The sequence below is a fragment of the Cygnus olor genome, chromosome 4 (genome assembly GCF_009769625.2).
Source record: "Cygnus olor isolate bCygOlo1 chromosome 4, bCygOlo1.pri.v2, whole genome shotgun sequence".
NCBI lineage: Eukaryota > Metazoa > Chordata > Aves > Anseriformes > Anatidae > Cygnus > Cygnus olor.
The window spans coordinates 41,459,711-41,476,745 of NC_049172.1; the positions used below are offsets into that span (position 1 = coordinate 41,459,711).

The following is a 17,035-nucleotide window of genomic DNA, read 5'->3' on the forward strand; positions in this document are numbered from 1 at the left end:
GGACAGGCTGGTATCAAGCTTTGCTTTAGTGCTAAGGGTGGGGTAAAGAAAAACATAAACCAACAAGGAGGGACTCCAGATGACAGCTAAAAGTAGGTATCACACCAAACATGCACAGAGTTTAGAATCACTTCAGCGTGATAGCACAGAGAGACGAGGGCAAAAGAACAGACCATCTTCTGGTATTTGAACAGTATCGGAATCCAAATTAGCCCTCAGAACTACCATTCCTTCGGCTGTAGCAACAGATGTTCCTCCCATCATGTACAGTACACAGTCACGAGTTACCAAGAAAACAGTACAGTCTCTTCTACATTATGTGGCAAACCAGAGTTCTGTTCTACACCACCGCTTGATTTTTTTGCATAAATGTCTCAACCTCAGCTAGATTCATTGACACACACAAATAAGTCTATGCAACAGTAAAGCCTTTGTTTTAATGGTGGGGTGCAGCCCCACCATTAAAAACCAAGCATAATATTTGAAGTAACAGAACTGATTTATCAACCACTGACAAACCTACTCAGAAAAGTTTCGTGTAGGTCAAGGGCTACTATTTCTCTATTTTTGAAGTACTACAGCAAAAAAATACATAATTTTGGATTAAATTGTAATTTCCCTCAGCAGACAGCTAGCATTTGCCTAGAATAGTAGCATCCTCCACTCTTTTTGTGAGGAAGCACCACTTCTGGGTGTTGATCATTCCGGATATAGTTACTGGGAAAGGTGACAATGAGTAGTTGGAAGATCTATAAACGTCATGTTTCTTTCACACTACATCAATGGCTAAAATGGTGGACTTAAACTCTCTTCACTAGATCAGGGAGATCATTAAATCCTACTATGACAGCCACTCTCTTCCTTCTAAAACAAATGAAGTTTGTTTTAGAACAAACTATTGAGTTTTGGTGTGGACACGACTCTTTACCTGAAGAGTCTCACCTGCGAGGAAGGAGCTCAGAAGCCACTCCTAGAAGAAATCCATGCTTGAGTCACTGACCCATCCTGATCAAAACCAAGTGGATTCTCAAAACAAAATATTTATGGGAAGAGTTTTAAAACTCCAAATTGTAAAACTCTCTCTGCTTACGCGCTGTGCTGAAAAAAATCAGACTTGGCACATGTTTCTCATTAACTGTACTAAAGCAGCTCAATTTCCCTAGAAATCCCCAGTTTCTCCTCTGAAACAGGGTAATCTAGAAGGCCCCTAATTTTAGCTCTTCAGTCAGAAAGGGTAGCACATGCATAAGTAGTGCTAAGTGAATGCTGCTGAAACGTCTATGATTATGTGGAACACTAAAGGAAATTAGCTTTCCTGGCATTTACAACATCATTAAAATCTTCAGAATAATGTCTAAAAGCAAGGAAGTCTCATAGATATTTGTATAACGTATCTCACACATGCAGCATTCGTATAGCCATCTTAAACATCTGCCAGTGAAGTCAAGTGACACGGGGTTTTCTAAGAGCCCAGTCATATAACTCATTTCATACTGGCCATATTAACACAACCACCACTAAAAAGAAAGAAAAAAAAAAAAACAAGAAAACCAAACCAAACAAAAAAAGAACAAACGACAACAGCAACAAAAACCACCAATCTGCTGTCTACCAGCTAACTGTAAACCAACATTTGCACATGTGCAGAATAACCCCAGAATCTAGACACCAACAGTTTTTTAAATTTGTTACTACTTCTGAATAGGAAGTAGAACCGGCCAAATATATTACATAGTTTATCTAACACTCTTCTTTATAGCAAATGTCGTATTTAGAAAAGTAGTGCTGTATGCTTTCCTGATTTTCTCATTTTCAGGCAGATTAAATTACTTCCAAATTGTTTGCTTGTTTGTTGAGAACAGCTTTCAAGATGAGGTAATTAAAGGAAACCTATCAATTTAGTATATATTTTCAAGTTAATAATGTTGACATACTGTTCAAATAAACCTCCAATTTACTACAATCTGTTTTTAGACAAGCCCTCCATTTTAACCTCCAAATGGAAGGAAAACTAAGTGACTTCCCTCATCTCACTTAATAGAGAACATATGTTCAAAGATAATACTGAAGGCTTGTTCTGAGAAGCTCCGTTCCTCCTCCGACAGAGATGCAGCGAGCTTGCACAGTAACACTGATACATAATGGAAGTACACACTGCCATAAATCTCACGCACTGTAGAGGTCGCTTCAGAAAAAAAACAGATGCTGATTGAAGAAGCACCAGCTAAACTAACCTCATATACACATGCACAAACAACAGCACCTTGACAACAGGTAGGGGGAAGAAAAGTGAAACAAACAAACAAACAGGTAAATCTCCAGTCGGCTGTAAGGTCAGAATGAGAGCCATCTCAATCCTAAATCTTCAGGGAGGGGAGAAGTAGCCAAGGGACAGAGAAAGGATGGAAAGAAGGAAGGGGTCTCTACTATCACAAGCGTCACAAAGCTTGAGAAGCAGCTCTGAAGTAGAATGAAATTTTAAATCTTTGCATTACAAACTCTCTGGAATAATTCAAAGGAGGGTTTATAATCTTTGGAAAAGAGCGCAGGCTACTCAAGAGGACTACAAGGATGTTGCGAGGCTGTGCAGGGGCAAAATTAGAAAGGCCAAAGCTCATCTGGAGCTCAATCTGGCTACTGCCGTTAAAGATAACAAAAAATGTTTTTACAAATACATCAACAAAAAAAGGAGTACTAAGGAGAATCTCCATCCTTTACTGGATGCGGGGGGAAACTTAGTTACAAAAGATGAGGAAAAGGCTGAGGTACTCAATGCCTTCTTTGCCTCAGTCTTTAGCAGCAAGACCAGTTGTTCTCTGGATACCCGGTACCCTGAGCTGGTGGAAGGGGATGGGGAACAGGATGTGGCCCTCACTATCCATGAGGAAATGGTTGGCGACCTGCTACAGCACTTGGATGTACGTAAGTCAATGGGGCCGGATGGGATCCTCCCGAGGGTACTGAGCGAACTGGCGGAGGAGCTGGCCAAGCCGCTTTCCATCATTTATCGGCAGTCCTGACTATCAGGAGAGGTCCCAGTTGACTGGCGGCTAGCAAACGTGACGCCCATCTACAAGAAGGGCCAGAGGGTAGACCCGGGGAACTATAGGCCTGTTAGTTTGACCTCAGTGCCAGGGAAGCTCATGGAGCAGATTATCTTGAATGTCATCACGTGGCACTTGCAGGGCAACCAGGCGATCAGGCCCAGTCAGCATGGGTTTATGAAAGGCAGGTCCTGCTTGACGAACCTAATCTCCTTCTATGACAAAGTGACGCGTTTGGTGGATGAGGGGAAGGCTGTGGATGTGATCTACCTTGACTTCAGTAAGGCTTTTGACACCGTTTCCCACAACATTCTCCTCAAGAAACTGGCTGCTCGTGGCTTGGACTGGTGTACGCTTTGTCGGGTTAAAAACTGGCTGGATGGCCGGGCCCAAAGAGTTGTGGTGAATGGAGTCAAATCCAGTTGGAGGCCGGTTACTAGTAGAGTCCCCCAGGGCTCAGTGCTGGGGCCAGTCCTCTTTAATATCTTTATCGATGACCTGGACGAGGGGATCGAGTGCACCCTCAGTAAGTTTGCAGATGACACCAAGTTAGGTGCGTGTGTCGGTCTGCTCGAGGGAAGGAAGGCTCTGCAGGAGGATCTGGATAGGCTGGACCAATGGGCTGAGGTCAACTGTATGAAGTTCAACAAGGCCAAGTGCTGGGTCCTGCACCTGGGGCGCAACAAGCCCAAGCAGCGCTACAGGCTGGGAGATGAGTGGTTGGAAAGCTGCCTGGCCGAGAAGGACCTGGGAATACTGGTTGATAGGCAGCTGAATATGAGCCAGCAGTGTGCTCAGGTGGCCAAGAAGGCCAACAGCATCCTGGCTTGTATAAGAAGCAGTGTGGCCAGCAGGTCTAGGGAAGTGATTGTCCCCCTGTACTCGGCTCTGGTGAGGCCGCACCTCGAGTACTGTGTTCAGTTTTGGGCCCCTCGCTACAAGAAGGACATGGAGGTGCTCAAGCAAGTCCAGAGGAGGGCAACGAAGCTGGTGAGGGGTCTGGAGAACAAATCTTACGAGGAGCAGCTGAGGGAGCTGGGGTTGTTTAGCCTGGAGAAGAGGAGGCTCAGGGGAGACCTCATCGCTCTCTACAGGTACCTTAAAGGAGGCTGTAGCGAGGTAGGGGTTGGTCTATTCTCCCACGTGCCTGGTGACAGGACAAGGGGGAATGGGCTAAAGTTGCGCCAGAGGAGGTTTAGGTTGGATATTAGGAAGAACTTCTTTACTGAAAGGGTTGCTAGGCATTGGAATGGGCTGCCCAGGGAAGTGGTTGAGTCGCCATCCCCGGAGGTCTTTAAAAGACGTTTAGATGTAGCCCTCAGTGACATGGTTTAGTGGAGGTCTTGTTAGTGTTAGGACAGAGGTTGGACTAGATGATCTTGGAGCTCTCTTCCAACCTAGACGATTCTGTGATTCTGTAATTCCAGATGGAAATGCTACAGTAAAATCAACAGTAACTTTTGTTTATTTTATAAATATTTATGTACATTATTTTTATTTGATAGCTGGTACTAAGGATGCCATAGTCAATTGCTTCTCCAGGTCTCATCATTTTAATACACAAAGGAAGGTTCCACCTGCAAAGACCACCATAGTCGCCACTGGAAAAGCCAGTAATAAAACCCCCATTCCTTGAATCCCAGTCCATTATTTTGTCTGTTCCACCATTCCTATAAACAAGACAACATTTTAAACCACACTGAGAAACAAATCAAAGCCACTTCATGCTACTGCACAAAATACCATGCCATCAGACCACTAAGATGGGGGCCCATCACTAACATTCAGTAACAAAGAAAAACAAATATCCATCACCAGACATTATTAACATGTAGTTGCAGATTTATCTGATCTTAAAGTCAGGCCACATCAAACCTTTCACGTTCCACCATATCAAATAATGACAAGAATCACTGAACAATTGTTTAGCACAATTCTTCAGTCTTCTTTGACATGCCCCGTGTCATAGCCACTTGCCTAAAAACCAGTAGATGCCAGTTGTCCTAATATCAAAAAGCAACAAATCTGCATGGTCATGTGAAGAACCTGAGAGCTACATCCTTTGTGGGTTCTGCACAAATCAATCATTCATCTCACAAGTATGCAAAGTTATGTTCCACAGCTTATGTTTTTGTCCTTGTATCTTCAGCTGACAGCCAACACCAATTGCACACATCCCAAATCCTGAAAACCTGGAACAAGTAAGGGTAAGCACGCAGATCATAAACGAGTCACAGGCTGTACAGCAAAACAGCCACCTAGCCATCCTGAGCAAAAAAATAAAATAAAAATCCAAACAGACAAGCTTGCACACAAACGTTTTGCAAAGCACTGGGCATAGCTGCATTTGGAAATAGGCTTTTCAGGGTGAACAGGGAAGCTATCCTTAAATCACACAATCCTTGGGCATAAATCTGCACCAACGCGTAACTTGGACACCACTTTTACCTCAAGGGAAAAAAAATAAAAATAAAAATAAAAAAATAGCAGAAGTAGCAAGAACCCATTCTTTGTTAAGCCCTTAATACATTTCCACATATCAGGACACGAGGCATTAGTACACTAGCGGATGCTAGCTCTTTCTCTGCTTTGCCAGCTCTCTCAGGACATTCAGTCTGTGACAGTTGTGGTGGAGTAGCACTTGACTTTTTTAATTTGTTCATTTTCAAATAGACCAAAATCCTTTTCCTTACTTATACAAATGAAAAAAGGTCCCAAATTGCAGGGGTTTTCCTTGCTATTTGTTTTTGGTTCGTTGGCTTGCACAGGTATTTTATGTAAATAATATCCCAGGCAGCACTGCATATGCTGTTGACAGAAGCCCCACCTTAAAATGCTGGCAGCACTCCCCCTGGCTTTACAAGGGACTGCGGTGCACATTTCAAAAGTAAGGGGGACAAATTCAACCTGTGGTACCTAAGCCTACATCTAGATACCAAAACATGGACATAAACGTCTGCATACATGGTTTGATTTCCAAAATACCCAAAGTCTTTTCTGGCCAAGGGGCTCCCTAATGTGCACCCACAGTTAAGACTGTAAATGGTTTGACTGTCAGAAGTGCATGTGCAAACCACTTCCATTTAATGCAGTGGGAGCTGCTGTGGAACTCCAGCTTATAAACCTAAATAGTTACCAAGGGTTTTACTCAAAATCATGGGGCAGTCTCTGGGAGAAGTGATTTTTTTTATTATTTTTATTTTTTGCACAGCCTACCAGTGTCTGAAAATAACAGAAAAAGTGTGTGAGTTAAGTCAACCATGAGAAGTGGTTTTGTTTTTTTCTTAGGTTTGGCAAGAAAAATAAACACTATTCTAGAACAAAACACAGTACTTGAGCTTTCCGTCCAAGAAAGAATTAAATTTGCAAAACAATATCAGGAGAAATATCTTTTTACTCTATACTTAAGTAAATTGGACAGTCATACAGTCTCAAAACCTCTCTGTGCTCAAGATCTGAACTCCTACCTGCCTGCTGCTGTTCGCATGAACATCCTAAATATTTATAACACAGCAAGAATGACAACTGGTTCATGGTTAGGGAATCCTAAGCATGGACGTCACAAAAAAAGGAGACACTTCAGTTATGTTTAACTTGTGTTTTAAACAGAAGAACCCAAAGCTTCTACAGCATTTTATACACAAACCCTTGCTCCAGGACAGATTTGGTGCCAGATGCAGGTCACAAGAACGGAGATGCCTAACCAACCCCTTCTGCAGTAATAACCAAAGCTGCAGTCTACATGAATTGTGCCTACTCAGACCAATTACTCAGCCACATAAATCTTGATGCTTAAGTGACAGCATAAGACAGACAAGCAATCCTGAACTCCCTCTGAGAAAGCTGCTATGAAAACAGAGGTTCAGAAATGAAGCATTCCACATGCTTTATTCCATATTCCTAGGCAAACATTTTATGTATGTCCCTGAAAGGTTGCAACCTAAAATTTAGAAATTACACCACAGAAATGAAAGCCTGCTGACTAACAGTTTACAAAAGCAGCTTATCTGTACATTCCAAACAGCACTTGCAGTTTCTAAAGAGTCTTGCAATCAGGGTTTGCTTTTTTCATGTTCAGGCATATTGCAAAATAATTTAACATCTAAGGTGTTTTAGTCTCTCTAATTGTTTGGAAATCCTCACAGATCGATGTACAATCAGTTGTCTGGGCCCAGAGAGAAAGCTTCCAATACTCAGGTATGGAGGAGATTAACCATAGGGATGGCTTCCTAAAGAGGGAATCTGTAACCCCAGCTGGTTTGTAAGAGACATTTCTTCAAAAATACAAAATTATGTACCATTAAACAAGAGCCCAAAGAGTTCCACAAACATGAAATCTTGATAAATACATGAGGTAGAAAAATAATATTTTAAAATATTTCATAAATGGTGTAATGAAATTGCAGATCAGTTTGAAATAGAGTTGCTGTAAAGCACCTTAGGAAGTTACAGCTCAAACAACAATTTATGAGTTTTTTCCTCATCCATTTGAGAGAGATTTTTGTTTTAACAGAACTATTTCCAGGCTGTCCCTATAAAATGGATCTGCCTGGTATCGGGAGATTTTACGCAGCTCAAGGCAAACAAGATTAGGAGTAAGAGAGAAACTCTGCCAGCTTCAGCTGCCACTGTATGCAAGTTGAGAAGCTATTTACTCTGTTGTTCTGAACATTTGAAGGTTTGTAGGGATAAAATCCTGGCAGTCAGCAATTTAGCTGCAGATATTTTACATATATGAGTCCTTATTTATATTCTACCCCCTACACAAAGTAAGCAACAGAAAACATGAGGTGAGCTGCAGGCAAACAGTACTCTGTCCGCAGAGGTCACGTACAGACAAGCACCATCTCCATTATCAGGAGGACTAAACAAGTGTTCTTTGAATCCTTCACACTTGTAGAGAGATCCCAGGTCCTCTTACTGCCAGAGTTAAGTATTCCCAGGATCCAAGAGCTTGCTCTCTTTGGGAACTGGTCAGATACTAACTCCAGGAAGTTGCAGAGCACCGTTCCAAATACTGTTTTTGCCAAATGGCGTGGTGTAACTTCAGAGACTTAAGGAGTACTTTCAAGAGAACTGAGAGTGCTGTTGTTTCACCAAGGATTCTTTCCATTGTTCTCTGGATACCTGAATGTACCGTAACTACACCCTGAAGTTCAAATAAATTAATTGAGAGATAAAAGATGTTTATTTCTATTTATAATGTATTTGTGTGTACAGCCATTTTAATTAGTTATGTCAGACTATTTATTTTGTACACATAAATATGTCAACATTTTAAGCAGCATAATTAAGATGAGAATTATTTTGTTCTTACTTGATACATTTTCATTCATTAAGGGAAATTAAAAAAAAGACACCAATACAGTCTTTGAGGATCTGGAGCCCAGTGCTTACAGATACCTGTTAGAGAATACCGTATTTTATAACTAGTAGTCAAAATGTTAATTTAGATACTCCAGAAGAGACACAGAGTAAACCTACAGCTGATAACCAGATCTAAATTTTCAAAAAGTGCCAGTATAATGCAAAGTACAGTTTTCAAATGCTGTTTACATCCTACCATTTGCCACCTACACACAGTCTTTTAGCTGACCATCAGGAAATATTTGAACATGAAAGCTTGCAGTACTCTTTTGAAAGCTGACTAATAGTGATTATTAGGAATTATCCATATTAATCATTCCAACATCTGGCAAAAAAAATCACATTTGCATTTAAAAAAAACTAACAAAAATGAGGAGTAAGTTATAAGCTTTAGCTTAGGTGGCCTTATCATTCTTTTCTGCACAATACTGAAACGGACCCAACTCTCCCCATCCCTTCTGCACTTGCTGTTAAAGCAAAGCTGCTGGATCAGCTCGGCTGCAGGCTCCACTGACTTGAAGATCCAGCAAGACCTCACATCCTTTTGGAACGAGGCCCTCTTGCCTTTCTCATTTTACCAGCCCTAATATAACCACAAGGTTATTCTCCACTCTCAACTAAGATTTGACCCTTCAACACTTTGTGTCACGCTAAGTAGGCCATTCCTCTTTAACAAGATTACCCTTTGATTACTTCTTTGGAAGGCAATAGATCAATCAATATTAATGAAATCATTTAGACAGAGGCTTTAGTATCCAAATATATGTATTCCAAATTGAATTTCACTTTTACCTTTAAGTTCTTTAATATTTTTAGCAAGCAGTCTATAAAGTGAGTAGCATGTTAGGTGCCAATTGCTTCATTACAAAATATTAATCACCTTTATGGTTTCTTTATACCAGTGCCTAAGTAAAACTGATTTAAAATGTGAACAGTAGGATTAGAAAGGACTGATTTTCTATAGCTTTCTATAGCACTCGCAACCAGCTTGTCGCAGGTCTGTGAAAGCATTAATCTGACAGTAAAGATCAGGGCATTCACACCACTGCTGCCACCTACAGATTATCTAATAACTACTGAGAGCTGAACTGACACTACCACATTTCCCCAGTGAGAGCACTGATAGATAGGCAGGCAGGGGAGATGGACTGTATTGTCATGAAGCTCACAGAAATCAACTATCTTGAAGACTGATCTCCCTCATCAGCTTCAGTTGAAATTTATTAATGGGTTTAAAAGTTGTTAAGGGAGGCACAGACACCAAGAGATTACACACAGTCTCATTTCCTAAATAAACAAGGTTTGCTCTGTTTGGTTTATCATCACATATATGCCCTGCAATAGGTTTCATCAGATGGATTATTATAACATCACACTGCAACATTTTTCCAACAGTACTTACTTGGAAAGGAAAAACAGAGCCTTGTGAATCTGACCTAGCAAATCAAGAAATCTCACAGGGCCCTATTCAACAAACACAGTCAACTTTTGAATTCCTTGCTCTAAGGAATCAAATTCCCCTCAGCAGGATTACTCAAGACACTGCATGCTGACTGTCCTACAGGTATTTGCTGTTTCACCCTTAGCTGACAGAAACCTTACAGATTACCACTTGATTGTTATTCCACTTACTTGTTATCCTAGGTCAAATCCTATTCCAGGCAGGTAAAATCAGCTTTTTCAGATGTCTCAACTTCAAGCATCACTTAAATAAATAAATAAATCTAAAAAGTGTAGCAAACCACAAGTTGTGTGAAAATGTTGCTAGGACAAAAGTGGCATGTACGTAATTAAGTGGAGTAAAATGCACCAGTCACCAGTGGTGACACTGGATTTAACAGATCTTTCTCAGGCACGGAATGTATCTCTTCTTAAAGAGAGTAAAATAACCTTCTCTGCAGTTTCTCTATCTTCTCTTTATAATTTGAACCCAGCAGCAATTACTTTCTACCCTCTGGAATGTTTTACCGGGAACTATTATGTTCCTGGATCAGTAGTATTCTCCTACTTCTGAAGATCATCCACATACACTTAGCACAGTTTTAAGTGAATAAACACAAGAATCAAGTACTGAGTCCGAAAAATATCCTCCTTCATTTCATTTAGGACTCGTAGTGGTACCAGTCCTTTACACCTCCGTTCTTGTTTTCCTCTTTCCGAGCAGTCATTGCACTTCTCTGAGCCACAGAAAGCTGCCTTCTCCGCAAGCTGCCAGGCAGCTGTTGGTTCTGCAGAAAGCTGTAAAGCTTGTGGACAGCAGCGTCCAGCAACCTTAGACGTCACTTGGAGCCAGACATGCCCATACCTTGCAGCATGAGGCAGATGAGTCTTAGACAGCCTTTTCACTGAGTTTCCTTCCACTGTTTTGAAGTGTGCAAGCGGTGCCATCTAACACAGTTCTGAAGACTGCTTGAGAAGTTTGACATTTACTAAATTCCTGGTGCAGAGATTCCAATTAGTTTATTTCACTTTCATAACTGACAGCACCTGGCCTGCTGGTGAACCTTCTTCAGAACCTCAGGTAAGCTTCACCCAGCCTTTCCTGAAGAAGCTACTTCATGTCTTTGCCATGAAAGGAAGCTTCAGCAGTCAAGGATTTAAATTTTGTCCCATTACCAATTGTACTGTAGCCATTTATCAGTGATACATTTAATGAGGTCAGTGTAACTCAGCATAATGTACTCCTAAATATATTTAATATTGATTTTCTCCACTTCACTGGCAGACTAATGCTGGAGAGACCTCCAAAACACTAATTCATTTTCCAGGTACTTTCCTCTTCCTGAGGTTGTATCCAACAGAAAGACTAAGAAAATTTAATCTATCATCTCAAAAAATGTATTCTGTATCCAGATGTTCTACTGTTTGCCTCCTGGTATCCTCTGTCACTTTCTTCACATTATAAAACCTGGCTCCGGGCTCCTTACAGCTATTTGCTTTGACATTAAACTCTCTGTTCAGCACTTGCTTTGCCTTTCAGGTGTTGCCAGTGAAGAGTCTACTTTTCCTCAGTGGCAGGCCAAATCAGTCCTCATCCAGTTGATTGTGAGGACACTTAAAGCTCAGAACTGCTTTCCTCAAATACTCACAGAAGTGTTTTTCCCAGGAAACCTTATCATTAATTTCGTAGTTTCTGGCTAAAATATGTCAGCTAGCATCTGTTCACAAGCCTGCACAAAACATACTCCCTATTTTTTACAGATGGTATTTTATTCCTTTTATCAGCCTTTGTACGAGATTACACAATTTCATCAAGTTTCAACAAAATGTTCAAGTAAACTGACCAATGTATTTCAGCATTTCTGACACAATAGCAACATAACTGGGAAGAATCTTTCCTACAAAAGATCCCGATCCCTACGTATGTTACAACCTAATTTAAGGTTTGGTTTTCTATAAGGCTATTAAATGGTACAAAAAAACCAACAACCTCACTTGCACATCTTATTTTTTTCATCCCAAAAAGGAACTCCAGGATAGAGAGGGATCATTCAGAAACAGCAATACTAGCACGCAGTTTTCTCTAAATATAATCATAAGCATGACTTAATTTTGAGTACTGAAGATAAAATTTCCAGTCAGGAAATACAGACGACCAAATCAACAGTAATGCCAATTTTGATGTTCTTTATGCACGTTATATTTTCCGTATCATTTGATGTGTTAAAATAAAATATGAATTAGAAATATAGAGTCAGCACAACCAAAGCAGCTTTCTGAACCCTTCCTCTTTTACTTTTTCAAGCATACATCACTAATTACATGTTAAATTATGTATCTTCAGTATAAACTAGGAGCTTTCTCTCCTTGTCTACTAATTCCAGTGTATTTAATTAGTCACATTGATAGAGGCTTGGCTGCACAGGAAATGTGGATTGGTCTTAATGAGAAAGCAATAAGCTTCCAAAGCTCTCTAATAAATTGTTCTGAAAGCACACTCTGCTTTTCCCCAAATGTCTATCCTTTACCTCTTCCCAGCCTCTTTTAACTGCACTCTCCTTCCATCTTATAGCTTACTCTTAAATATTTCCAAAATGATCTCCTAGTGAAAAAGCACAGTCTAATATTTCACAGGTGCACTCATGCTCTCTAGGGTAAATGTATCACCCTGTCATCACCATGGTCAACACATTCCTCACAATCACATTATCAGCTGCTTGTGTTGTTTCTGTCCTTATGGGGTGGTTGGGAACGCACTGAACTGGCGTGTGAAAGATTTCCAGGTGCAAGGTTATAGCTTTGCATCTGTTTTTCTTCTCGTGAGAGTTTTTGCTCCAATCTTTATAGGATTTCCATGTGCCCTTATTATGTTATCACTAGTATATGAATTATACACAGCCTTTTTAAAGTGGACTTAATACTATACAGAATGAAAGCAACATTGGATTACAAGATTAAGGTGATTTTACCAGGATTTCATTAATATAAACAGCATAAATAAATTAGTCCAGTCCTATACTTCACTACGATTATGCTACCCATCATTGTCACCAATCCTTCACTGCCTTTTAACTTGCAGTTACTTATCTCCAAAACTTCCTTTACTTAAAACCCGAGAGCTATCTTTATTTTAAATAGGTGCAAAAGGTAATCATCACTTAGACAAGTCTGTACAGAAATAGCCAAATGACTTCTAACAACAACAGCAGTTTTCAGTCTCATTAAAAAAAAAAAAGAGAGAGGAAAAAAAAGAAGAAAGCAAAAATGCTTATCCCTCCAGAACTTTAGTGGCAGTTGGGTCCACATATGGACCTTTCTTCAAGGCAGGAAACAAAAGATCTATTCATAACTGAATTTTAGGGAAGGCAAATCTGCGCTCAGATGTGCATTACCTCACACATGTCAGACTATTTTAACTCTGGAAAACTCAAAGCACACTGGAAATCCTGTAATGCTCTCATGGAAAATATGACTTTGCAAGCAGTGATTCTTATTTTCCATAGCTACATACCTGGGTACATTAGGGTTTTTGCTTTGGCTACCAAACTCGTAAGGATTTTCACATAAATTTTGCTGATTATATATTAACTTTATCATCTCAGGAGACATCATGGCCAAAAGACTTCCTCTGGTTCACCCACCAGGAATACCCGTGTATGCAGATGTACAGCTCTTCTGTATCTGACTCCAAGACTGCATGTTCCCTGCTAGTCCAGGAGAGTTTAACCTATCCCACAGCACAATCCCAGCAGTAAACTAATATAATGAGGGAGAATGACACTGCAAGTACAGGTGCAGAACTAGGCTATTAAATCTCATTATACAGTAGGGACAGTCATCACAGAAGATTAAAACTGAAATCTTGAAGTGTATTAAAAGAGAAAAACCGATAATAAACTAACAGCAATATATTCACATACCTTTTACTTCCAAACCCTATGTATTTCACTTGATGCAAAGCAAAGGGATTGTTATTCCACCTGAATCTACTTTTAAAGGGTTCCTTCCTACCCATTTCAGTACTAACTGCAAATTTCCATAATTAAATAGATAAATGGATCTTTAATGACAAATTATTAGGCTTTGTCACTGATTTTTTTTTAAACAGCACATTACAGTCTGTCCATTTACTTCTCCCACCTATAACATATAGTTTGTTTAATGATATTCTTTCTTCACTGCATACAGTAGGCGAGTATAAAGCTTTGACCTTCTCTAATATCTCCAAGAACTTTCATTTTATGGAATTGATTCACATACTTAAGTTTAAAGGTGAAAATTCTGAAATTGTCTTGTAAGCAGCCCAGAATTTGAGGTACACCAGAATAACCAATCAAATTCTTTTGAAAAGTCAATGCATACTTTAAACTCTCTCCAGTGAATATAGTAGACATGCTTATGATTTATTTGTAGGTAGCAATCCTTGCATCTCTTGTCACTCAGCTAAACAGCACAAGCATTTTTAGTAGCTGTTATATTACAGAACAAGACTCAATTAGAATTAGATCATGCCAAAACTGGAGTCCAGAAGATTTACACTCTGCCAGATTGCATATGATACTCCTGTTACAGCTAACACACAAGCCAAGTTCCAAAGAATACATTCATAGAAAATGTTTTGAAATCCTATAATATTAACCCAGATCTGGATTTCAGGCTGTGCTATTGCTCCCTGACAAACAGCTTATTGTTACAATACCAATTGTGCTGTTTTTAAATTAGACTACATGATCATATTTTTACTACAGTTTAGGGAAAACCTCGTAGGAAGCCTTAGCCACTGAAGAGGAGAGAAAGGATTTGTCCACAGAGATTTATTTTCTCCCAGGATGGGTACAGCTTGATCAGTACTCAGTATCACTGAAAAAGACACTTGACTTATGAAAAATAGATAAAATAGCCAAAAATAAATAAAAATTATTTAAGTGCAATTATGAATTTTAACTACAAAAGCATTTTGGAGACTCCTCGATAATAATTTGAAACAAAAAAGTAAAAAGGACTACATTCTAAATGGAAATACTTCTAATAACAAAATCAAACTTGCACAAGTGTATTTAGTTACAAATGAAGAAAAAATCTAAAATGAAAGTACGATAAACTTAAGAAGAATACGCTACGTATATAAGAATATTACAATAAAGCACTTGAACATTTACGTGGAAAATTAAAATTAACTTCAACAATGGATTTCTGAATAGCTTTCCAAAGGACATGTAAGTAATATTAATATCCACTTTCTGTTTTTTGTGGCTACAATCCATTACAAAACATTTTCTAGCAATATAATCACAAGTTAAATCTCTTAGACAACAATTTTGTTCATTTTGCCCATGTTTCCCCCATCAGAGCAAAGATGCTGAGCAATAACAGTGAGAAGCACAATAACAGGCAGGTGATACTGATTTAGTTTTTCTCCTCAACTGACCAGTGAATGTCTTCAACATGTAAGACGCTGCTTTCTTACCAAGCACAACTTCACTCTCACACACAAAATAACTTACCACGTTCTGAAGAAAAAAAACAAGACCTCACATTACACTGTTTTGTATGAAACTAACCTATGTTGATTTTTCGCTGGTCAGGAGAGGCTATTGTTTCTGGTATCCATTCTTTTGAAACTCTGCTAAGTAGATCAGAAATCCTGAGAAAATAACCAAAAGACCAAGCCTATCCTCTCAAAAATATTAAATAAAGCTAGGCAATATGCTAACTACACAGAAAGAAAGGGAAGGGGAGGTAAGCAAGCAGTCTCTGAAGCCAGTCAGTAATACAAGGACACAGCAGCAGTTGGGTCATTAAGGTTTCAGATGTGTCTCACCTGTGTTGAGCTGGGAGCAGTCTCTGGGAAAGGCTGTTGGTTTACCAGCAAGCTCCTAAGGGGAAAGTCTGGGACAAGCTAGAGGTAGCTTCTAGATAAGGTATCACAAAATGAGGTTGTTATGTTTGTCTGAACCAGTTTTTGTTCAGTGAACAAGCTCCTTGGACAAACTTGATTTGGAAGGGCCAAGTTAGTTCTCTGAGATATGGGACAGGGCCTGAATGGGCAGATATGCTCCCTGACAGGTTTGAGCTGAGTTACGAGCCGGCTCTAGGAATGTACACTTTGGGGGTCCTGCTCTCTGTGGGCCTAAGGCTCAGTGGGAGTTTTGCTGGCTTATAGCAAAGCACATGGTAAGGGGTGTTTCAGAGTGACACAAAACTACTGTATAGGATCTGGAGGTCTGTTGTGCTAGAGTTAGAAGTGATGAGTAGGAAGATCTTTCAGCTAGGGAGCAGTGAATGCTTGTGGTAGGTTGCAGAGAGTGCCTTGGAGGGAAAGGACTAGGTGTCAGGGGAGATATTACTTAAGACAAAGAAAAACATCCTTTGTAAACTGCTCCAGTCCTCAAGGGGGGCATAGTCTGGAGGTACTTGAGCTCATTCCAAACTGAAATTCAGGGATTTGGGAATACAACTTGATTCTGTGTTTCTGCACCTGTCCTTGCACTACTATTATTTTTTTTTTTTGGAAGCTCTTCTGTTACTTGCATCTCCTAGCTCTCTGTTGTCCCAGATAACAGAAAACAGGTGATATTCTTGATAATTAATAGTTGTGTACCAAAAATACAGACCCCAGTCACAGTGAAATTGACTATTCTGTATTATATGGGGAATTATGTTCCTGAATTAGATGCTTCAAGTTAGGTGGTAAAAACACCTTTGTTTTTAAAGCACCTTTTCCCCTTACTTCCCTGCTTCAGCTACTGTTTCCTGTATAGCAGCACCATGAAACAACCATCAGGAAGCTTTCCACCACTGTAGATATGTTTCTGTAAAAATCCATACGGCTGTAATATTGTGTTATTGCCAGCATATCATCAGCAGTTATATATATGTTTATAGTTCAATTTATGAAAAATGTTTGTTTCATAAACTATTGCTATAAAATCATCTCAAGATATTACTGCTATTGCTCTCATTTTTGAGGAATACTTTGCTGTGCAGACAAACCAGCAATAGAAACCAAAGGCAGTAAGTTCAACATGAAGTTGAAACAGAATAATACGTGTTTACTAATATGCCAAGGTAATTGTGGGGGGGCTTGCAGCTCACTTTTGACAGTAAGTTTAAAAAAAAAAAAACATACTGGATAAACTAGATATAGAGATTAGTTGAGAAAAAGTAATATTTAATTATATTTC

General features: G+C 39.6%; 1 protein-coding gene across 2 annotated transcripts in view; it reads right to left on the reverse strand.

The window, feature by feature from the left end:
• Positions 1-15,690, reverse strand: part of JADE1 (jade family PHD finger 1) — a 107,192-nt gene extending 91,502 nt beyond the window's left edge. The window contains exon 1 of one of the 2 annotated variants that reach the window (XM_040557007.1): positions 15,673-15,690. The gene's annotated coding sequence lies outside the window, so the exon portion shown is untranslated. Of the gene's footprint in view, positions 1-15,412; positions 15,566-15,672 lie in introns of those variants that run through there. The other variant, XM_040557004.1, reaches the window with a different exon arrangement.
• Between the last annotated feature and the right edge of the window lie 1,345 nt (positions 15,691-17,035).